Source organism: Acromyrmex echinatior, chromosome 2 (assembly GCF_024713525.1).
Source record: "Acromyrmex echinatior isolate Ae372 chromosome 2, ASM2471352v2, whole genome shotgun sequence".
Classification (NCBI taxonomy): domain Eukaryota; kingdom Metazoa; phylum Arthropoda; class Insecta; order Hymenoptera; family Formicidae; genus Acromyrmex; species Acromyrmex echinatior.
In genome coordinates, this window is record NC_141853.1 from 2,084,469 (window position 1) to 2,110,934 (window position 26,466).

General features: G+C 32.4%; 1 long non-coding RNA gene and 1 other non-coding gene across 3 annotated transcripts; one reads left to right on the forward strand and one right to left on the reverse strand.

Moving 5' to 3' along the window:
- Positions 1-6: 6 nt before the first annotated feature.
- LOC105145606 (uncharacterized) lies at positions 7-15,517 on the reverse strand. 2 transcript variants are annotated; one of them, XR_015544074.1, is made up of 3 exons: positions 12,865-15,517; positions 2,427-2,669; positions 7-514 (listed from the first exon to the last, which is right to left on the reverse strand). It is a non-coding gene; the product is annotated as an uncharacterized LOC105145606 (long non-coding RNA). The 2 variants fall into 2 exon arrangements; XR_846092.2 differs by lacking the exon at positions 12,865-15,517 and adding an exon at positions 4,288-5,805 and having other exon boundaries at positions 9-514.
- Positions 15,518-26,051: 10,534 nt separating this feature from the next.
- TRNAV-CAC (transfer RNA valine (anticodon CAC)) lies at positions 26,052-26,124 on the forward strand. The gene has a single exon. It is a non-coding gene; the product is annotated as a tRNA-Val (tRNA).
- Positions 26,125-26,466: the final 342 nt, after the last annotated feature.

Sequence of the window (26,466 nt, forward strand, 5' to 3'; positions counted from 1 at the left end):
TGATTCTCAACGGAACCATCCGTTGATATATAACAACTTACATTAACAAATTTCATTTATATTATATATGAATAAAATATATAATTCATGTATATAAGCATGTATCTTCTTTTATAATTTTTGTTATGCAAAGACGATATCAAATTTTTGTTCAGACTGTACGAAGAGCGAATATCAATTCATACGAGACTAAAAGTCAATTGCACCAATGGCCTTTATTATTAACCCTAATTAGTGATTTCGTATATTTTTTTTAGATTCACTTTGACCGTAGCATGCACGAGAAGAAAATTCAGTTAATTACGGTCAACGCTAATCAACCTTAATGAAACTGGCCCTAAATCTCGTTTATTTAGGTGGCTCAGCCATACACCAATGTGTCGGCCAACGTACGACGTAAGCACAGTCCTTGATAGAAATAGTCGTGGTGATGCGATAAAGAGCTAGGCGTAATTCGAGCCGACGTTTTGTTAAAACGATAAGACTCACATCGAGAGCTTCGCGTTAAGCGACCCTGAAAGTTCAAGAACGTTAAGGTGAATGACCGCTCTCCTAAATGATTTCATCACGTATTGTCGTTATTCCCTTCGAGGTCAATAGTATTAAAAAATATAAACTTTGACGAGTCTACATATATAAGCGATAGTTAAATAAATCACATAAAGTGAAAGATGATTATATGCAATAAAATGAGACTGTGTGCTTTTTATGAAATATTTACTCTTCTTTGAGCCATTTTACACGCAACATTTTTATCGTGTGTACATTATGACATAATTCATCATTTTTATTATCTACATTTCTTTTTACAATCTGCATTCTTATATTAGTATTTGAAGAGTTCTATGAAAGAAAAATACGAGATAAATATGATTATAAAACATTAATTAATTTCTGTCATAAAACATTAAACAAGTATCTCCATGATATTTCATTTATTATTTCATGATAAATATGAGAGAGAGAGAGAGAGAGAGAGAGAGAGAGAGAGGGGGGGATGATTTCGCGTTACATTTAATTGACGGCTTTCGGTGCCCGGAAACTCGTCATCGGATTACGCCGTATCGGCGACATGGCGCGGGAAGAACCGAGCTGGTCATTGACCGTGCTCCTTAACTGGTATATTTTCGTCATCTTCCCGAAACGCTCGCCAGTCCCGGGGTCTTTACGTTTCGTCGGTCGAGTAAATCTACGTACGTACGTATACGTATGTGGCGCGGCGCGAACGCGAGCGAAACCGTGTCGGTCGTTGAACCGACGACTGATATACGTAAACCACGGAAACATTGCAAGGAGAGAGAGTTTATCTGGTGGGAGATGATCATCGGTTTCGTTGCGCGATATCGATCTCGGAACGAGCTCGTTTCTATACGCGCAATAACAGTCATACTGCACATCTTGAATATTTGAATATTTTTTATGAATTATTTGTAAGATATTTAATCTTTCGAAACTGTTGGTGGATTTATTAGACCCATTATGCAGTGATTTTTTTTTGCATAAGATTCTTGATGATGAGTAAAAGTAATTCACTTTTCTCTATGAAGTAATATTAAAATAAAAAATATATTATTGTATTTGAATTTATCCATTAATTCTTAATTCTTGTATCTGTTATTGTAGCAATCGCCATTTTACATAAAAATTGTCAATTCAATGCACTTCAATTTTCTTTATTTTACATCTAAATTTAAATTATTTTTACTAAAATAAACTTAATATTTACTCTTTTTATGCAAGTTATTTTGGTTTCTTGAAATTAATTAGTGTTTTTTAATCAACATGTATAGATCTCATAGATTTAATGTTATTAACTGCTTTGACGTCTTCGAAGGAAGAGATTTCAAACATACAGAGTTACGTGTGTTATATTATATATATGGCTCATTAAGCGAATAAAATTTTTCTAGAATATTTGATTTTTTAAATAAAAATATTTATCTTTTCAAATTCCATGCCTGTTATCTTGGAAAAAATTGTCTGTCAATTCTTAATTTATCTCATTATTCCTTGCTTTGAATCACAACCACAAGCTGTAGGTCATTGACCGAAGAATTGCACGTTCTCACATGCTTGTTTAATTAAGGATTTTATACACTAAAGAATAGAAACATGGATCAAAGTTAAAGAAGAAACAAGTAATACTCAATTAAATTTTATCATTGTTACCTCAAAATCTATAAAATAATCATCATAACGCGACATTATGATAATGCACAGAAAATATTAATTTTAATTTATTTTATTTCATCTAAACTTCCATGAAAGCATTTGAGACTGTTTGAAAATTACATAAGAGTGAAATAATCATGAATAATTATTTTTCTATTTACATATACCGTTAATTATTATTACTATTCAAACTCGAATGTTATTTATAATTAATTTACATTAATTATAATTTATAAATTTGGTCAAGTACTCACTTCATAAATTTTTATTGCTCGTCTTTTGTTGCTCCAAAGAAAAGTACCGACAAACTTGTAGCCACTCGGAAGTAACGAGATACAAATAGAATCCCTCGCGATTGCAGCGGTATAACAACGGGTAGAGGTGACTGCCCCCGCGTGTATTAGGTCACATTTGCGCCCGCTTCAACTGGTGCTAGTTTGCTCGATGATTACACCGCCTTCACAGGACCGCGGAATCATTGACCTCTTGGGCTCTTGCTATAGTTAACCATCAAACAAGCATCAATGGAGAATACATTTGGCGTACAAGGGTTAATTACGCCACGAGAGTAATAAAATATTTTGTAAATCACAAATATATTTTATGTAAGAAAATTATCGATCGAAAATTTTCAGTCTAGAATTGCTGGTTGATAATTTGCATATATAAAAATATTTTCTAACAGTAAATCTAACAGTGTTTGCGAAAATAATGCCAATTCTGTTCTAATTAATACGTTCATAATAACATAAAGAACATATGAAAATCTAATGAACGATTTTTCTAACAAAACATGAACTTCGTACGCTTTCACTTCCTTGTCCATCTGCTTTCTTATTTTCCTTTCACATTTACTTTTCATAGATTGTATCGTCTACTTTGAAAGAACCATCTATGAGGCACACTATCAGTTTCTCTTAATACTTTTCAAGTTACATATAAAGAGAATCTTAATGATCGACGATTAATGAAAGGCGTATATGTCATAAAATCGATCAAATTTTATCGTGATAATAAATAACAGCTTTGATGTTTCTATCCGAAGCATCACGATAAATATTAATAGAAACGTTAGAAAGATATCTATAAGAAATTAATCAAATAAATTTAAGAATTTGCTTCTGAAACTTTCTTTTAAACTAAATATGTAATAAAAAAGCGACATATCAATTTTTATTTTAAATTGCTTGTCAATTTAATAAATGACATTACTATTTTGGTTTTGTTCACGATTACATTTCGTGAATGAAAAAATCGGCGCGCGATTTACAGAATCAGATATGTGTATAAATTCACACAGAAACATTTAAACATTAAGACCGAGAAAAGGATTTCTCTTATTTAATTATAGATTCATTCTCATCGATCTAAATTCGTATCATAATTGAATATCAATTTTTTATAACAAAAGTTTCAAAGACAAATAAAAATATTTATTAAATATATATTAATAAAAAGTGCTATCACTTTTAAGTCTCTCACCTCTCACTTACCATAGCTCGTATCGAAAGCTAAGTAAGATAAAAAAAAAATTTTAAATTGTAAAAACAACTATATTTCACTCTTATTCTAATAATCTCACGTGTAAATTTGTTTCGCTATATACGTTCGAATATATTATATGGTTCAATAAACGCAGGAGTGCGGAGATTGACTGTGACATAATTTGAAGGAATCACGTGATACTGTCGGGACCCATTTGTCGATTGAACCGCAACGAACATACATAATTATACGGTCTGTCGTTCGAAAACGAATTGACAGTTCATTCACCGCCATTTCAGTACAGTCAGTCCATTCTCTTCTCGTACATACCTTATATCGTAAAAACTTTTCATTACTTTAAGATTATAACATCGAATGACGAATCGACATGTCTTATGAAGAAAGGTCATTTAACAATTTAAATTTCCGAGGAGTTACATTTACCGGTGACTTTCCTCAAATTTACATAATCCCCATTTATTGACTTCGTATATGAACGAGAAGGAAGTTGGGCGTTGTAACATCGACCTCTGATACTCTTTCGTCGCTACTCGACGTCCACGCCATGCCTGACCAGCGAAGCGCACTTGCGCTGAATAGTGACGAGGCCGTTGACACTTGTCTACGTACGTATATGTGTGTGTGCAGAAATAGCGTCGATGCTTCGATGCACTTAGCCAGTTCCTACCGCTGCTCGATAGGTACTGGCTTCGCTCGGAGGTAGTCTGTGATTTTTAATCTGTACATAAGTCTACTCTTTAATAATTTTCTATCTTTTTACGCATAAAAAAAATGTGCGATTTCAATATCTCAATTATTGTTTATTTTTTATTAGATAAAGTATACATTCTAAAAAAAAGTATACACTCATGTCTACATAATTCTCATTTAATATTAACATCAATAAATCTCCAATTGAAATCTCCAATGTTTATATAAACACTATGAAGGTGTGTTGATTTAAAATTCATAGTGTTAAATTTACATCGCTATTTTTTTATAGAATGTATTAAATTTGTAATATATTACGAGGAGTTCTTTAGTCAAACAGACCTAAAGAACGATGAAATTGCGCTGTGATCTCTCAAAGCAGCTTCGAAATGCGATGTCACTTACGTAACGTGTTTTCGTTTCACGACGGACCATTGTCCTTGGATAACATTCACGAGCAATTAATAAATGCGATCAACGTAAAAATACGCATCACTGAATTCTTAACTAACGTAATAAAATAAACGATAACTGACTTCGATTACCGAAAACCGATTAAATCAACTAATTATATCCTGATCAACGATAACGATCGTATTATTTTAATCATTAACCAGTGATCCGGCTATAAAGATGGAACAGTTGCGCCGTTAAATCGTTTCCTGCTCTCAAGGACTTTGCAAGTCGATATCGACTACTGTATGTTTATCGTTAACGTTCGAATGTCCGACGCGACGTTTTATCGCGAATGATGTAGAGAAGAGTGTTATGCCGTGAATAACGGATGTATAAAGATACATGATATGCGCGATCACCTGTCGTCGGCACTATCGCAACGAGGGTGTCGCAATTACCAAACTAAGGTCCCAGCTACGACGATACCAGTTCTCCGCCGCCCGGTATCCGATTTCCTGTTATTCCATAATGGAGTGTCCCCCTGACACTGCATGACACTGACGATCCCGATATCATCCGATCGTCCACGCATACATACGCTATCGTTTGATATTTTTAGCCTTATCGATCAGAGCCTACGTCGAAAGTGTATGGTAACGAATCGATCGAATGAAATCTTTTCAAACCTAAGAAAGAAATGTTCTCCTCTTTCCCTCACCTGTAGCTATTATCAGAACGTGTCATAAATCGCCCGAGCTGACCGAGACAATTAGACTTAATTTATATATAATGTCATAAAAGAGAATAAGGAGGTTTGTAAAATATTTCATTGCGATCGATGTGTATTTCTTCTTTGCATCCTTGCTGACTGTTGCAACAGGTTAGCACGTTGGAGTCCTTTACAGTTACTCGTCGTGGCTACAGTTCGTTGCATTGTAACGGAACTCCAGTTCTTCCGCAAAAGATCAGTATCCGATCGTAATAATTGCGTAATTGCGCAATTGCGAGACTGCAAGAAAGCACCGCTTTGTAAAAAAAAAAAAAAAAGTAGAAATCTTTATTTTTCTTTTCTTTTCTTTTTTTTTATTCGTTCAAATTCAGTAACAAAGATGTTAAATTTTTGAAGAACGAAAAAGATTTGCATAAAGCTTTGCGTAAAGATTCAAATGCTAAAATCTAATCTAACTACTTTTCACAATGTTTTATATATTACATTTACTATACGTGTTTCTAATTTTTCTAATAATTATCATTGATAATTGTTGGAGACAGAATAAAAAATGGTTTAATTAGTGCAATAATTTGTTTTTACTTTTAGTAAAAGCTATTTTTAAGAAAAATTTCAAATTAATTTTAATTTTTTGTTCTTACAATTGTAATAAGATAAATGTATCTAATAAAAGCTTTTTCCTAAATGTTACAATTTTTGCTGAGTCCAATATTGAAAATTAGTGGTTAGATTCAAAATATATAGGAACATTTCTGAATATTAATTGAAAATATAACATATTCAATAGATATTTTCGATATTCACATGGATGTGATGACAGTAAAGATTTAACTATTCATGCGTAACTATCTATAAATAGCAAGTAAGTCATATTGGGCGTAGTTATTTTTAGTAGTAATCACTTAATGTCATTTTTATGGCAGGAGCTATGCTTTGTAAATCTACAAAGTTGCGAGGGTATAAGTGAGTCATCATGTTAAATACTATTGACCAAACGCTTCGAGGTGAGGCAACGAAAACGTCCCTTCGAGAGACGAGTCATTTGTGAAAGCGCGCCGGAAGTCACGCCACGTAAACCAGTTGGGAGCGTCAAGGCCTCCGAAATATTTACTCTAAATAGCTATGATTATCATTTCGATAGGATAAAAATCGATGACTTTATCGTAGAAAAACGTAAGATAGTAAAGAAATCGTCAAAAATTATAGTAGAAAATATAAGGCAATGACGTAAGCAAATCTAAAATGCTAATCTGCTTACGTCTTACTGCTTAAATTTTCGCCATAGCCATAAATAACGTACATGAGTGCAAAATTATCCTTTTCTAATAATTAAGCGAACATTGCGTCGTTTTTCAAGAAATATTTCTGAACAATGAGTAGTTATTTTTTTAGTGACAGACACGTGGACAAGACACGTGCACGAAAAAAAACAAGCGCGATTGTTCGTCAATGCCTATGAAAAAAACATGCTTACGGTAGATTCATCTTTATGATTAGGGGGTGGATGAAACAACGGTCTCACGTAGAGAGGTAAAGGAAATGAGACGCGAAAGCTGACCTTGCGCGCGCGTATTTCCAACGATCCAGCTAATAATATAGCCGAGCGTATTCATATTCAGAAACGCTAGATTGCGCGTGTCGGAATCCCCTTTGTCCCTCTTTATTCTTCCTCTTCCACTTTCCTCTTACCTTGGACTTCATACGTTTATTCAATTTACTCCCACATTATTTGAATTTTACGCTCAGGTAATAAATAAGTAATGACATTCACGTATATGATAAGATAAACAAGCGAGATAAAAAAATATATTTTTACATCTATTATTATTCTAGCAATATCGATGATATTCTCTAATCTATAATGGTTACAATGATCTAAACATGCTGCGTGTTGCCTATAGTATATATCAAAATAGATAATGTCTTAATTAAACATCGCGCCACTGCAGGCTCCTTTTCTTTCACGCGTCCTCGTTCGTTATCCACGGGTCTCTTCTGCTTCGTCAGCTTCTACGTCGTCGCACACGTGCCGCTGCGTTAAGTATTTCGCTAGCAAGGTCAGCGATAGCGACTTTGCTTCCTAGAACCTGGGGGGTATCACTGATAACCAATAGCGCTCGTTCAAGATGACTCGTGACAGTCATGGCTTGAGGTACTCGGATTATCTTTCTTCTCAGGAAAACAGTCCTCAGGAAAAACAGGCCTAGACCTGGAATAGTTCTTATGTGCGAAGCCAATAATATTTGCAATGAAAATTCAAACGCGAGAGATTATATACTCCTTTTCAATTATTACCTCAATGTAAATGAAACACAAAATCGATTTTGGAGTAAGGTCCATTTTTTTTCTCAATCAATATAGATCGACTTCAACCATTTAACTTGTACCTTTTTACTTTTTTTCTAATTCTAAAAATTAGAAAAAGATGACGGAAGTAAATTAAATCGGAATAAAAGTCAATTTACATTGATTAAAAGGTTTAAGTTAGGTTTAAGTGTATAATGAAAAGTGTACCGATCGCAAACAATAGAAGTCCAAACACGTTTTCTCACAATTAATGCAAAAATTTATATGTATATCATCATCGTGCTCCCGATCATCGTACGCTGCGATACCGGGTGCATTATTATTCACAAATAAAAAGAAGGCTGACGCACGGTCGGGAGTTGCACTAATCGCTCGCAGTCGGTCCGATGCGACCGCAGCCTCGACGGCCGTCCGATAACGAGGAAAGATTATGCTCAAGGACAAGGTCGCGCCGCGCCGCGTCGCTCCGCTCCGCTCCGCTCCGCTCCGCTCTGCTCTTTGCCTCGCCACACGTCTCGCCATGTTCGCTCCGGCTCTGCCTCCAAACGACACGAGACATTGCGACAAATCCGCGAGGCGGAGATATATACGCGTGCACGTAGCAACACTAGTAACATGCTGCGCACATGCGTGACGATACAACATTGATGTGTGCGCCGTCGTCCTTGTGACACTGCCGCCGCCGCCGCCGCCGCCGCCGCCGTCGTGAGATCGTCAACAAGAACAAACTGTCAACCAGAATTCCGAAGTACGTTGATGTACAGGCTCTTAGATGTGCCAAATTCTGCTATGATACTTCTTAAACGACTGCTATGTTACTTCTAATCGACAAGATTAATGAAAAAAAAAGGACAGCAAGTTGTTTTTTTTTTTTTTAAGTAAAGATCAAATTTCATCAAGACTTTTGCAAATTATTTAATATGATTATTTAGATTACCGTTGTTTAAATCGCGCAATTATTGTAGAAGGCAAGTACATCCGAAAATAGAAGCGATTTTCATTGGGTTATCTCGCCACCCAGGTTGCCTCACAATTTGCTTCCTACTTGATATGTCTCTAATTTTAAGCGACTATGTAGGCTCACACACGACAGCTAACTTGCAGAGAGTAACCTTACACTAGTTATGTGTAAGATTAGTGTAAACTAGCCGCAACACGTAACCACGCCTCCCTCGCAACAGTGAGTCGATCTCCCCGAAAACTAAAACTGTCGCAAGGACGTAGACCAAAGATGTTGGACTGTTTTAAAGCGTTTGTACGACGTATTCGGCCGCTCTCGACCTTCGACGTGATTTCTGGTCAAAAAGATCGAACATAAGCCGGCTAGTATCTATACATAATGCTGACATAATATCTATATGCGATCCTCTGACTGTATGGCCATCTCGTTCTTTGAAAAGTTAAATAAAATTCAACAATCTCGACTCTGAAGAGTTTTCGACTTACAGAGAAGAGTAAAATAAGGTAAAACAGAAAATTCATTTAAAACATGAAATAAATCCTTCAAGATTCATTAAAAAAATAAAATGGAAAACTAAAATACAATATATATAATAGTCAGTGATATCAGAAATGGAACAATTGGAGATGGTTTATAATGAAACATTCAGTTTCATTATTATTACAAACCTTGTTTGGCAAAGTTTCGTCACAAACAGCATTATGCAAGACACTGTACGAAGTTTATTTAAGACTCGAATCGGTCTTTCTATATATTCTCTCTGATTCCGATTATACTTCATGAATTTCGAAACTACTTTATAATATCTATGGAAAATAATATAATGTTCAAATATTTAAATTTTAATTCTGTCATAATATATTTTGTCTAATCATTCAATTAAAAAAATCATTTAAAAATTAATTTTACAATTTTGTTATACAAAGCCATGTATACATATTCTTACATAATCTTTTCTCATAATCGCATTTGTAAAATTATTAGAAAATAACATTATGTAATCGATGCTGTGCATTTGAATCTTTCAGAAAAAAAAGCTAGTTCATAAATAAAAATAATTTATAAATGATCGAATAATAACTATATACGGAGATATAAAAAGCGATTAATTTGCTAGATTAAAATAAGATTCTTCGCGATATTTATTCGCTAATATTACGAAAGTGTCAATTGCGTCGCTCGAGGTAAAGATCACTCGAATCTGTACTTGAACTCATCTCGCTGAGTCACTCAGCGCATTATCATCAGATAACGATGAACACACGACAAGATAACCTTCCTTGTGCTAGCGAAACGCAATCAGACGAAAATTCCGACTTCTGCTCAGATAGGCACCTGTTCAGAAGTGCATAATACATTCAATGTAATTCAGCAGCGAGTATACATATCGATTACTAACATGATAAAGCTGTATATAATTATTATGACATTAGATATCGCACAGAAGACTTTTTTATTAAAAGAAATTATAGCCTTGACATTTAACACCAAATATAAACTTTATTTTATTGAAAATTTTATTTTGACGAAAATTTTATTTTAACAAAGAAATTGAAAAATTAAAAATATTAAGATATAAAAAAAACAATGCACACATATATAATACTAAAATTCTCTTACAGCGGACAAGACTTGGTACTAAGTAAACCTGTGTAAAACATTAACATGTAGAGTCTGCGTAACAAACATTACAGATGACGTTACAGATAAATTTATAACACGATCCCCTTCTTCCCTCATAGATTAAAGATCAAAGACTGTATATCTCTCAATGACAGCGATATGTATCCGGCATGAAATCAACATGCAGGATTTTCCACTGCCTTTATCGTAGAGACATTAATGTGGAAAAAATTAGTTTTTCCGCATTAGTCACCTGTGCAAATTTGTTTAAAACGGCGCTTCGACTCATCGTTATTTTATTGTAATGTGTATGTATGCACATCGTATGTGTGCACACGCTCTATTCGCGCCTCCTCTCCTCCTTTCCTCACACTCGTTGTAGGAAGGTTCCACCGGCGCGCGGCGAAGCCGACGAGTGTCGGTGGCACGTAGTTGCTGTTCGATGCGACGTCGTACAAGGACAAGGCCACATGGTCACGGGCGGCCGGAGCGGACACGTTGTATAGATATATATCGACTACTACTAGTCATGATCCCCTCTCCCCATCCATCGTCATCATCGCTGCCTCTTGTCACTGCTACTACTACTACTACTATTACTAACTGCCAGAGAAGGCATTTCTATATCACGACGTGAATGATACATCGCACCAAATGTGTGCGACCACGCGCACGTCGTTTGACCCTACGTCGCGGTCTCGTGGATTTTCAGGGTCACGCAACACGGTAGCGAAACAAAGGATGAGATGTCTTGTCTCGACCCTTTTAACCGTCGTTAATAAACCAAGGTAGGAGCGATATACCCTACTGCGAGCCTTTCAGAATTTTTCAGATGAGTCTTTCATTAGCATTATGTATCTTTAAGGCTTTCTGAATAAAGAGTAATAACACTGACCTAAATCTCGCAATTTTTAAAAATTCTGCATTTTCATTTTATTATGTATGTATATGTTGATATTATTGTGTCTTAATTGATTCTACTCTAGTGAAAATTTGTCTCATAATTTTTATACGAATTGGAACATTTTTCAGAAATATTCAGGAATATTCGGAAAGTTTATCTTCTCTCAGAACTTCTCATATAAGTGAATTCTGAAATATTCTGAAATTTCTCATCCCATAATTTTTAAAAAGTATTTTTAAATTTTTTAGATTTTGTAACATTTCAGAATTCAGATCAGAAATTATACTTACAAAAAATCTTAAAAATCTTACGATTTTTTTTTTATAATTAATATATATGAAACATTCTGAGAAAAGATGTAGATTTTCTGAGAAATGTTCCAATTCGTATAAAAAATGTGAGGAAGTTAAAATTATAGAGAAATTCTAAAAAATTATATGAAAAATTTTGAGAAAAATTTTCATCGGGATAATTTTTTTGTTTGAAATTTAATTTGTTCCAACATTTACTATGTGGTGTTTTTATTCATGTAATATGTTTCTTTTGATACTTTATTGATTACTAAGCAGACACGAAATTACGTAATACGTAATATTTTATGAAAAATGATCTGGTTACTAGATATTGAAAAATTATCTACAAACAGATTTCGCGTTTACATGATATGTAGTAGAAGGTCAGAGTCTATATTAGAGTGCCAACAGAAATTACGAGAAATTAGACTAAAATATTTCGGTATACGAAGATTTCATAGTAAATTGAACAGAGACAACCATATAAATTATTGACTTATTGCCAAGCGGGAGGTACACAAAATTGTATACATTGTTTTAGAAACTATTCTACGTCGCGTTTCTACGATGCTTGCTTATACAAATTCAAAATTATCAGCTTAGTGCCATGCAGAAAATATAACAAGGTGAAAAATATATTACGTAATGTTTGGATTATTTATTTTCATATTCTTATATCTCTGTCGCCACTTGTTGATGTAATATGAAGAAGCATGTTCAATACTGATGTGAGGCGTAAGTCTTTGCTTGTTTGTCAGTTCAATAAAACCGGAAATTTATATCAGTGATACGAAGTCAAGTTTGGGTTAGAATAGACCCCGGAAACGGCCGATAAAAGACAAGGCACGCATACTTCTATCCTTGACTCGTCTTATCGCAAGGTCAGCGTTTCGGAAACAAGCTTAGTGGAAGAGGTCAATGTGGCATGTCGCAACATTTCGTCACATGGATTATGATATATGTACAAGATTACTATCCGGATCGAAAAAAACTGCGTAATGGAAACTATATTCTAAAATATTCTTACAAATGTAATTATAAGACATTAATTATAAGATAAAAACTTATTGACAAAATTCCAAAAATTATTGTTATCTGAATTATACAAAAATAAATATAAAGTCACATTTATTATTATTTAATAAAACTGGGAAAAAGCTATTAATCTCTCGATGCGTTGGACAGATAAAAAATAATAAATTATATGTCTACCGCGCAAATTTGGCGAAATAAACTTCTACGAATTGAATCTTAATTCCTTTTTACTTGAGCTATACCTTACCTGCTAATTACGTAAAACGTTAACCAAACGTAGCTTTTTGCAATTCTGGCGCAATTCTGCGCGAGAAATTGCAATCTCACCTCAGCTGGCAATGCCAGCCAACGACCTTGGCCTTGCCCGAATAAGACGCGGCCTTGGTGGTCGATCGATGCGACTATCAGCCGGTGCAGCGAGAGGGGAACTGGATCTGAACTGGTTCTCACGTATTCCCGGTTTAGATCACATCGCGTGCATCAATTACGACGATCAGTCGCGGCTCGGTCGCGTTTAAAAACTGTGTCACGCGTCATTGTCGTCTTTTGAGCTTTGATCCTTGGATTGGATTCTTCACGTAAACCGCGCGCGCAATAACTTCGCTTATTACTGCGCTCGTACCATATTGCGCAGCTTTGCTATGGATTCCAGCGCAGCGAACACCGTATCAATCACAAACAAAAAAGTTTAAATTCAAGATGACAGTATATGTTTCTCGAAATATTACTCTTTATCGATGAAACGATAATAAACATATTATTGTTGAGAAACATATTAATATCATATTATGATATACGTAATAATATATAGTTACAAATTAATAAATAAATATTTAATTAAAATAAGGAGACAGGATTATTTTATATTGATTCTTTGATCCAACACCTTTAAAGCGTAACGGCGATAAGTATAAGCTTAATATCGAGCTTGGCTTTTCATCTGTGTGTTTAAATTGTTGTTTCGGCGGAAATATGAAAAAAAATGCGAGAATCGGCGTATGATCTTGAAGAAGATTCGACGGGCATGCGCACCCTCGACCTTGGCACGAGGAAATAACGTCTCTCCGCAACGCTGTCGAAAGATTGCATAATGTTACGCGAGACGCGATGGTATATATGTAATTCCGTTTCGCCTCTCTTTTCTTATTCTTCCGTATTCACACTCGTCGCGCATCTTTTGCGCAAACAAGAATCTCGCGCCACTTGACAAGCACGTAACAATTTTTCTGTTCAGTCCAATAGGAGTGAATAATCTCATCACGATGAATTAAAGAAGCACTGTTTCGTTCTTGCATCGAAAATGTTGACTTTGAGGAATTAATTAATGCTTTCAGTTTTATAAATTCGTATTATTTCTTGCGCAAGTCAATGATATTGTGACAATGTGTAAAGAAACGTGCAAAAAGACTTCTTTTTGTTTCTTTCTCCCTCCCCCCTCTCTCTCTCTCTCTCTCTCTCTCTCTCTCTGTCTCTCAAAAAGTTAAAAATATATTTATATAGAATACAGAATATTTAGATTATATTATAGAATACAGAAAAAAACTCAGAAAAAATTTGCTTTTGTTATTTATGCTTGAAAAGATAAAAAAACGAAATGTAGAAAAAAGTGTTACATGTTTGTTTCTGTTGTTGTTATTGACTTTCAGCATCTGTTAGACTAATTTCAATTTATCTTCGATAATATCGGCTACACGCATTGTACATCGCGTGCTACAAAAACATGCGTTATTAGGAACGCGCGTTAATTACTTCCGTCCTGACGATCATTCGATCACGGACATTCGTTATAAATGCGACCTTAGATGAGACCTTGGTTGTTTTACGTTAAATTTCAAGCTCGCCGCTTTAAACAGCTGGACTTTGCCACGCATACGATGTTTAATTACATAAGAAATACATACGTGCAAGATATACATAAATTATGACCCGAAGCAAATATTTAACATATTATTAATAATTTTAATTCGATTGCATGAAAACATTGTATAATAACTTTATATCGTAATTGTTGTACAAAGATTGTTCGAGGATTGTCAATCTGTTTTCAATGGCACCAGCGCGATCGAGCTGAGTCTAGTGAGATATCATCAGTTTGTTTGTCGAACGACCTCGCTCGTACATTCGCGGTCACTTGACGTCAGTTGATGCAAATCGAGTGCCGACTTATCGATTCCATCTCACGTCATCACACGATAGATCACCGGACAATGCAATTTACTGCAAATAGATGTTACCGTAAAAGACCATTATACTATTGAGAATCACTTTGCTGAAACGTAATCATTCGTAATGTACAATCAGTGCTAAGTCATTTGTTATGTCGTAAAGTACAATTACAAAAGATATATTTACAAAATTTTAGAATAATAAAAAATAATTTTGTTTATGGATAGTTAAATAAATTTAAAAAATATATTAGTATCGATAATGTTTCATGACTGTATTTCGTAAACTAATCCGTTGTAAATAACGCAAAATATGTTACGAATTCTCGTCTTAGTTTGTAGCTTTTATAAATTATAATATCTAATAAAATTAAGAGTAATGTCATGACGGATGAAATATAAAGCTGAATAGCCTACTGCAGAAAATTTATTCTTGGCAAAAGCACTGTGTTGTATCTTTTCAAAGCAGCATACATTAGATCCTAACTTAAGACTACGTTAAAATGCTAAATTCGATCTAGTTCACTAACGGAGGGACTTTCCTATACGCAAGGTTTCTCTGTGCAAGTTCGAACTCATAACAAATAGGTTATCGCTTGAGGTCACAATGACAGTAATGTCTGTGGTTGAAGAGTCAAGGATCTGAAACCTTGCAAAGTTTGCTTCAAGTTATGTCTATATCGCGACTGTAACGATGTTGCATGATTGGCATAATACGAATGCAGCAATATAACACAAATAAGTATGTTAAAATTAGAATCTGCTAATTAAAAAAAAATTAAATCTAAATGTAAGTTAGTTAGATTTTATATTGATAAGGACTCAAAAAGAAGGGTTGAAACGTTTATTATTTCGTTATTGTTTTTCACACGAGAATAAAGACATTTATGTGCATCCGAACAGCTGGTTTCGGCTGGATTGGCTTTTTTTTAAATATATATTTTATTAAATCTCTAAATGTATAAAATTTTTTAAAGTAATTTAACAAAAATTTTCAAAATGTTAATCATTATTTATTAATGATTTATCTAAGATAAAAATTATAGTTTTTAATCGAGTGTACGATTAATTTAATATGATATAAAAATACCTGTTTTGAGTTATACAAATACGAGTCTAACATTTTACACTTAAACTCGGTTAGGTGGCCAAATTCGTCGTTTGGGACATTTTGGGACAAAGGAACATGTCGACATTATTCTCACTAAAACTTTGCATCCTTGACACATATAAAAGCTACGGCCGACGTAACCCGGGCAAAGAGGCCGTTTCGTTTGCGAATCAAATAGACCGGTGTGGCGAGGCAACAATGCCGACGCACAAGATGAACTCAATAGTTTACGATGATCGTGAGACCACTTCTTCAAAATTTAACATGTCTCTTGAAATATGTATAACATCTTAAAAACAAAATATGAAAAAAACAAAGTACATAATTCATTTTTTTTTTGAAAAATGTTTTTCTAATAAAATAATTAAAAACTGTTAATTGTAAAAAAGAACTAGTTTGTTTTGAAGGAGAGATTTGTTTGTGAGAAAAATATTTTTAGGTAGACAGTTTACTATAAAATTTCCGAAAACTGACTCTTTTTCTCTAGAACGCTGAATATTCTAAAAATTCTGAAACTCGTTATACATACATATACACACATATTTTCAGGGTCATCACGTCTTAGCCCCTTCACTTCCGTCGATGACTAATACTTGTCTGGATGGTTCCTGATCCATTGCAATTTAAATATAATTCAAAAATAAGAAATAGTTTTAAAATACTCACAATATAAGTTTCAAACTTTAAAATACTTTTTTATTGTTTTGTCTGTAATAGATAATTTTTTACTGAATTTCGGTGATTGGAAAATTATGCAATTTTGAAAGTATTTTCTATTTTTTGTTGAAAAATATACATCGTAAACATATTATAAATGTAATGAGACGGAAAAGATATCATATATAAAAGAAGATTTACTTGGATCTTTTTTAAATAATAATCGTCACAGAATCTAATCATCCATCACGTTATAGCAATATAATAGACAATAACAAACTTTGTTTTTATACATTATGCGAATACTTCGCTTTGGAAAGCTAATATAGAGCTAGAGAGATCAAGGCTGCTCCGCGAACAAGCGTTTGACTTTTAGCCACGTGTTTACAGTTGCTGAGCAGGTACTCGTGGCTTATCAGACGTTTTAGTATACAACGAAATTAACATTTCAATCAACGTTCTATGCGCGTGGAACAGTATAACTATAAGTGATGTGCGATATAGACTGACCCAACTTCACACTTTATACCTTTTGTATTTTGTTTTCTCTATCTTTTCATGTAAAATAGAAGATAAAATAGAAAATCAGAAAATAGATTTCCTCTTAATTTTTATCCAAAGTTTTAATATTTATTTATATGCTTCTTGAAAATGACTCGGCAAAATTGAGCTATTCAAGTATTTTGCATACACATCCATTAGGATAATTAAATTGGCAAAAACAAAACGAAACGAAAATCGACCAAGTTTCGTCTCGTGGAAACGAGATTGCGTTATCGCATTATGCAGCCAATTAAAATCGATCGTTCGACATTTGTTGCCCTAATAATTCAGAGAACCAAGGCGGATTCAAGGCCGCGTGACGCATTTGTTTAAACGAACAATACGACTCGCATTGATTTCTGACGACGATTCTTCAAGGCTAACCGTAAGAATGCGCTAATACCGTATATGCCTTCAAAAAAATAAGACTCTCCACGGCAGATGTGAAAGTAATCTTTCTTAATCTATTACATAATTAGAAGTATCATTTTCAGCCGTCATTTAATTGATTCAATTTCATACAATTTATATTCAATTCTGTCTTCGCTTTTGATCTCTTCAATCGAATTTAGGAATGTATCTCGGAGATCTTTGTACCTTCGTGTCCTCGAATTCTAGGATCTTTGGCTGTTAAACGTTAACCGTTCCAGTATATCGGGACGGAGACGTTTCTTAGTCCGACTCGATCGCTATTTTTAGACGTCATTGACATTTGCACGTAGAGACGTTCGACCGTCTGTGCACGCACCGCGTGACGGGATTAAGTTTATCGTGAATTATCTTGATTGTTAGGATTTGTTTTTTTTTTCCGCAAAACTGAAAAATGTATAAGACAGCTCCGGAAATACTTAAAACTTTTCAAATCGAAAGTTAAAACAATTGTACCTCTTATCAGAGACCATTTAACTAAAGAAATGTGTTCGATTCAGAGGTAAACATTCAAATTGGGTCTTTTCTTCAATCGATTCCATCACTATTCCCTCTCATCCAGCGCCCTCTCGACCGCGCACATTTTCGCTGGTCCTCGCCCACGCGTACCCTTCAGAATACGCGTCTACGGTCGATCGGGCCATAATAATAAGGCGAGGAGTATAAACGCCGGCTTTCTCATTGTTCGAGCTTTGGATGCGCGGGTGTTTTCACGATATTTTTGATATCCCCTGTGATGGAGGCGATTGAAAGATGTGAAAAAATGTGCGGACACATCTTCGCTTTGCGAAGACGATTGTCTCTGTTTAGACTCGTACATTCGCCGCGTAATTTTCCAAAAAGTGTAATGGACAACTAGCGGCTGGCAAGCTTACGATCAACATTCTTAACAACAGCCACGACTTATCTTTGCCTTGCAAAAATTCAAATACGAAGAATCTAGGATTTTTATAAATATGCTTTATATAAAGATATTATACCTACATTTTTCTTTATACGAACGAAAATTTATGATCTGTAAATTTAGGTCAAATAAATGATACAGTACGTTATATACATATTTATATATATATTTATATATATATTTATTTATATAATTATTAAATATTTTACATATTTTAAGTATATAGATTCTTATTTATTAACATTACATATGATTAAATATTTCTATTAAAGAAGTTCATATATAATTTTGATATCTTGCTAACTAAATTTATCTAGCAGCTATAACTGATATAATGGAAGTTAAAGCATTAATCCGCTTACTTAAGGAAATTTAAATAAACTCGTGGGTATACAATTATTTTAATATAATACGCGATATCCAGAAAGAAAGTTTCACCAATTGGCCTTTAGTCATTGCGACTGTTATTGTTGCAAAACTATGTGGACAATATAGTAGGAGGGGAAAATACAGAGTATAATCTACTTTACTTTCACCGAGCCTTCATGATAATATGGATTTCCAACAGTGAGAGTTGTCTGTGTCATATATTACGTCTCGAAAAATCAAAATTTTTTCCCTTTTCATTGGAATATTTGAGAGTCTTATTATTTTTACTTTATGATATTTTATATCTAATATTTTGATATTTAAACTATTTTTTAAGCACTGTTTAAATTGATTTAAAGCCAATTAAAAATATAATCATTATAAAAATAAAAAATAAATTTTACTATTTTACTATCTAATTTTATCTTTAATTTTCACATTAATTGCGAAATTTACTTGAATTTTGTATCACTTTACTCAAAAATTCTGTTCTTAAAACAGATCGGTGTGAATCGACTCATTCACTAAATTCAAAAAAATTAGATTATTGTGTAATATCGTTGATAAAAGACTCTTTATCAGCCGTTGATTTATCACGACTCCCGACTCGTAAATTTCTCCAAACCATTTCATTGGAACGGTGACAGGTTGCAAATCTAAAGAAGCAAGAGAATCTTGAACAACGGCGCGTGGAACCCTAATCGATCGGCGCCCTTGACATGTGCTCTGGTTTCCCATGGCAAGTCAATGCCAGAATAATTATAAGCGAGAATATACAGTGGCGAAATAATTTGAAACGAACCGTTCGCTTAACCTTATTAAACAATTAAACATCGTTACTAAACACAGGTTTGATATACGACTGTCATACATATGAGTAATCTGAGCGGCCTACTTATTTTACTTTCATTTTGAACGAGAGAATATAATTTTGTGTTTTTTTTTTAAGTTACAATTTTAACTCTTTTTTTCTGCTATATTTACTATATCATGAATTTTTTACTGCTCTGAATTAGGGTTGAATAAGCTAACTTTTTTTTAACTATGTTAAGTTAAAGTTAACAGCCTTAAAAATTTAACTTAATTAAAATACAAGTTAATCCATAATAAAATTAATAGAATTAAAAGTTAAGTTAATAAAAAAAGTAATTAAAAAGTTAAAAGTTAAATTTGATTCGAACGAAGAACCAAAAAAAAAAAAGAAAAAAGTTTGACTCTGTTACATAATTTTTCATATTTTTCTTTTCTTACAGCTTATTTATTAAAGAATCTGCTTATTTTTGTTCACAAGTAACAATTATACAATATAAAATTATTAAATTATATGCTCATTAGCCTCTCGCATTGTACCTAAGGATTGATTTAAAAAAAATCAAATTAAAAGTTAATAGTTAGCAATAAAATGTAACTAAGTTAAGTTAAAATTAATTAACTTTTAACTTTTCAACTTAACTTTTATCTTTTTAACTTAGTGCACTACCCAATCCTGCTCTTAGTATAATTTCCAATAGTATATTTCCTAGCATATAATTTCCAACAGTATATTTCTTAGCATATAATTTCTAATAATGTTGCAATACATAACTTCTCTCAGAGAAGAAGAAATTTTACTATATTTAGCTTAAATGTCAAGAAGGTTTATTCATTATTAGCCATATATTCATCCATATCTTGTAATTATTAATAACTAATTATTAATGCTAATTAGAATTCATTCTCAATATAGTACTTTTATCTAAACTTATATCTGTAAATGCTTCTTAATCTTTTATATATATATATAAAACAATCTTTTTAATTTCATCTCTTGCGCTAATTGCGTAACTTCTTTTAATAAATGTGAATTTTTTTCTAACATTAATAAAACGTAATCTATACGTGCTCGCATCATGCATTATACTATTGCCAGATTTTAAGCATTAAGAAAATACGCGACATGATACGTCACATGTGACCTTACTCACGCACCCCTCTGCGCATCCCGTAGGCAGAGATTTCTGGCTGAGATCTCTGGCACGTGTAGCGCTTCCTCAAGCCAGTTCAATATCGAGATAATTACAATGTTCCGTGTCGTTCACGGGCGATCGACTATACTCGCCCACGTGCTGTACGCGTCGTGAAACTCGAAAGCGGCTGTTCACGTGGGCCACGTGGTGCGCCGCCGTCTCACGCTTTCACGAGCGTATAGCCGCCCTGTTCCGCGTCGATACAGCGGGTCATTGCCCTCCTACAACTCGCCGTATATGCAGGTTGTGTAACGCGAACCCAAACAATATGTAGGTCGCGCCTATTTCTCCCACTTTTGGTCGCCTCGGTCTATCGCGATTACATCAACTATCGCTTGGTCCGTTGGCTGAAAAAAATGTTGCTAATGAGATGATCTTCTCTCTCGCGATCACGACTGTATCTAATTCGATGCTTTCTATTCGTATTTTAATTCTTTAATCTTAAATGCCTGACTTACAATATCTGTAGCAAACGTGATAAAAAATGAGGACAGTATGCACAATCAAATTATACTTGTATTATATAATTTTTTTAGATAATAACATTATTTTGACTAGTTTGTTTGATAAATATATCTAGTATTTGAATAAATGAATGAACATGAATACCAGTATGAATACAATTGTTTTTATATGAGAAATGAATAAATACGTATTTTTTACTCAATTTGAATGAGTCTATTTATGAATATGATTATGAATATTTTCGATTTCGCATTCATTCCCACTTTGTGAGACCATAACTACATTATTTAAGGAGATTCTCGCGTTTGATGAAATATAAGACAAGTCTATAATATACATGTAAAACCAAAGTTAATAATATCAATAATCTAGAAAAAATTTCATTGACTTTTACCATTTTGAAGATATTTAATTCTAAATTTATAGAATTTTATATTACAAGTTGAAGATATAACTTTATTCTGTAATTATTCTTTTTTAAATTGAGACACCTGCGTATAAGGCAGTAATTTAAAAATCGTTAGAATTATGAAGTAAACATTTAAGTTTGTTCTCGTAAAGTTCATTTAACTCAGTGATCGCATATTGGTCATTTTACCGCACTCTTCCGTTTTCTATTTATATCTTTCAATTTATTATATTTTTACCTTTGCGTAAATGTTTGTTAATGTTTATTCATATAGTAGTGCGAAAATAGATGACGTAAACACGCTTATATCTACATAAAATTTGATATATTTGCAATGGTCGGTCTAAAAGATCGTAACGCGCGCACTCGCGTTAATGTTTATCGTCTTCGCCAGTCTCCGCCATTATTATATTTTTATAAATAAAAAATAAAATTGTTATAATTTCCTTATTATTTCGTTACATATCAATAATTTTAACATATAAATATAATTATTTCCAGTAATTATTACGTTCCTTTGTTTTTAATTGATTAATATAAAGCATTATCAGAACATTTTTTATTAATTATTGCTTATAGTAATTATAATCATTTATTTATTCTAGTTATAACACATATACATATGAAAATATATTTCGGTCAAAATAACCAGGATACGCCTGACTAACGTTAGTTTCGAAACGCTTCTACTTCCGGGTTAAGGAATTTGTAAGAGCATAAAATACATATATTAATTTACGCTTTAAAGAAACTACATACATGTGAAAGTTGTGTTCGTAACATTCTGTTTTATTGAACAACACATTTTTATAGATTATTTATTTTATTTTATATTAGTTATATAAACAAAAATTTTTTAAAAAATAACAAAAATCTAAATTTTTTAATATAAATATTTTAAATACTAAAAACGACTTATGTAAAGTTTTATTGAGATTCATCAATTAGTTTATAACAAATAAATATTTTGTTTATTTACTGAACAATTAATTTTAATTAGTCTGCATCTCAATGTAACATTACATAAATATTTTTAAATTCATAAAATACTTATATTATATAAAAATTGTAATTTTTATTATTATTTTATAATACACTTTCATATATTGCCATTAGAGTATAAATTAAAAAAATATTATTTTTAATTGAAACTTTTGATTCAGATTGATCAACTGTCCCTAATTTTTTTGTGTTACTTTTAAATGCAATTTAGAATAATCTGTAATTTTTTTCAAATAATTCTTAACATATTGGACATATTGGAGTAATATTTTGCTTTTTATAACCTTTTTAAACTGACCATACAATTTACAAGGAATTTATATTCTTCAATGAAAAAAACTAGAATATATATCAAATGGACGATGCGTATATATCAAATATAAAATATCTTGCAACTTTTATTTTGTCATTTTGAACATACTTAATAACATATAAAATTAACAATGATTATGTATAATGGCATAAGATATTGTTAGTAATCTTTTTATTCCATTATTTTAATCGTTTTACATATTATTTTGAATAAACTGTCTATTGACTAGGAAGTAGCGCGAGAACCTCCTTAATACATTTCTTAGTAAAAGCACTGGCGATAGCTTTCATTTTCTCCTCGGTGTAAATGTTTCTTAAACTTTAATTAAGCTCGAAAGTAGAATCTTTTACGGACTGTAGCGCAGTTAAGCAATTACGCTTGTTTATAAATCAACCGTAAGAAAATGTACCAAGCTAACAGATAGTCTCTGGCGAAGTACTCTTATCAAGAGTAGAGTAAACATCTTAAATTTTATATCCAAGTTCAAATTTTAAATAAAAAAAATAAAACTAATGAACGAAATTTAGTATAACAGTAAAATAAATGATCTTTTATCACAAAAATGTATTTGAATATCTACTATAGGTCACTAATTACGTCAAGAGGAAAAAATTGCTTATCATAAAGCTTTTTTAAATTTATATTTTATTGGAATGAATACGAATATTCGTAAAATATACATTCATGAATAAATATTTTTGAAAACTCAACAATTTCGAATGAATATATAAATTAATGATCGAATTTGAATGAATAAAATTTATAGCTCAATTACGAATATTTTGTATTCTTCGAAATTTATACTAATTTTGACACTGACCAGTGTCAAAGATAAGATAATCAGCATTTACTCTTAAACAAAAAATGATACTTTACGACATTTTCGCTATCAAATGCGAATCATGTTATTTTTGTAATTATTATGATAAATCTAGCATAATTACATACAATCTCATTATATCGTGTTAATTACATTGTATTCTAATTGTATTGCGTTATCTATTTTACAAGTACGTGTTACTTTTATTTAATGCGTGCAATGAAATCTATGGGATGCCGATACAAATAAAGTTGAAAGATAAAGGTCTGACCTTGTCGAGTGAGGAATTGATAAGAGTTGTAATTCACATATTGTAACCTTGGATTATGTGTGTACGACTCGTGCAGCCTTGAATCGATTAATTTGAAATAAATAATTCCTCGAAGTGGCCTTGCGATTAATTCTGAATCATTTAGTCGCGGGATGGTATTAGGCGATATCAAAATGTCGCAATGTTCAAGCCTCAACGATTCGCGATATCATAATCAAGTTCAGCGTACGTCTAAAACGCGAAAACACATTTAACTTGAAATAATAATAAGATAAAATATGTGCTACCGTGATATTTATATACGTAACATAAACAGCAGCAAAGATATGATAATAATTTGAGTTCTTCAATATTAATTTTGATTTAAAAGCACATAAGTTTCAAGTGTTGCATACATTGTGAAATTTATGCTTATTGTGAAGAATATTTTTATGCGTATATCTCCGACATAAACACCAGACACCGCACGTGAAACGTGAAATATTTTTTTTTTGTATATTTATTATTCTCATTATATTACCTATAGAGCAATTTAATTGATTTGCAAAACTTATTATCATAAACAATGCAAGCGTGCGAACCAGGAGTCGTGCAGAAAGCGCGCTTTCGCTAAGATATTTTTGCGCGGATTAAGAGCATCTCTGACGTCGAAATCCAGGAAGATAAAGAGATCACCAAGAGTTTCGCGAGTTGCGCTCTCTCGTTGATCGTCAGGTCACGCTTCGACTTTTCGAGCTCTCGAAGTACAGGACATAGTCCTGTTATTATTAAAATCCAGTTATTTGATTGGTCTACCACAATTCCGGGATATATATCACGAAGTCGTGCACTTTCTTTTTATGAATACAATTTTTCCACAAAGAAACTCAAGATTCTGCTGCTAAATTCTTATGTCAAATATCGTGTTAAGTTTTCATTAGGCCAATTGAAAATCAATTGAATATATGGTTTTTCTTTCTATTAATTCGTAAAATAGAACTGAATTTTTTCAACAAACGTCGCTAAACGATATAATTGACGATGATAGAGTGGTGCAACTTCACTCGTTGCTGCAACCAGGAAATGAACTGAAGTAGAATTGAAAATTTTTTGCGATCGTGACTGCTGAAAGTATGCCAACTTACAAACGAGAAAAGGGCAAAGCTGATTGGTCAAAGAGATAATCAAATATGAATATTAATGGATGCTAAAAGGTTGATATTTTACACATTTAAGTGTAATTAATATTGAAGTTAAAGAAACACAAAATCTAATTTACATGATAATTTTTTAATACATATTTTGTTTTTATTAATTAAATTTCAAAATTTAATAAATAAATACATATGAGAAAAGAGGATCATATTCGATCAAGGCGATTCTTAGTGTTTCATAATATATGATACATAATATATGGTACAAATTTTTTATAATTTTCAGTTCAAACACTTATTTATGTTGAACATTTTTTGATCTGTTTTTTTTTATTTAATATTGTCAATAAAAATAAAAATAAAAATAAAAATAAAATTATACATACTATACATTAAAAAATTATCATATTTAACTAGACATATAACATTATTATGACACGCAATATGTAGACAACTAAAAAGTTGCAAGAAATACGCGAACGTGCACTTTCTTTCTAGAAAAAGTAAGAGTTGTAATATTGCTAGCGACAAATGCATATTCAACGAGTTCAATATATTTTACTTATTCAAAATGCTTTTTCCTTGATTATAAAATTCAGCTAAACCGATTATTAACTTCAAAACTTCAACTTATTTATTAAAATATTTTGCTGTCATCGATAAATATTTCACATATTTATAATATAGATGCGTACAAAATGAAATAATTTAAATAAAAATAAAATAATATAAAAATGCACGATCATATTTTACATTTTTAAATGTTATCCACGTATCATATGAGATAGAAGCAAACATCTACATTCATGTTCTCAAATAAACACCAAGAGCTTCAACGTTTCCGTAGTGTAGTGGTTATCACGTGTGCTTCACACGCACAAGGTCCCCGGTTCGATCCCGGGCGGAAACATCTTTTTACTCTAGCTAAAATTTTTGCTTACACAATATATATGCAAAAGTTCGAACTATGCTCTCCGTTGCCTAAAAAATGATGTTTCCGAACTACACATGATAACCTACATTTATATTATATTTATACAGAAACTTTGAACCCATCGCTAGTATTATAATAAGAGGACGAACGTAAAAAATGGTTTCAAGCGTAAATTTAATGAAGTTTATATTTTTTGTATTTTTCAAACTTATAAATTTTAATATTAAATCATTTCTTTACTTTAAAAGTAGTGCAAATAAAAAAAATTACATTTTTCAGAAAAGAAGAAAAACAATTTTTCAATCTAATAAAAAATTG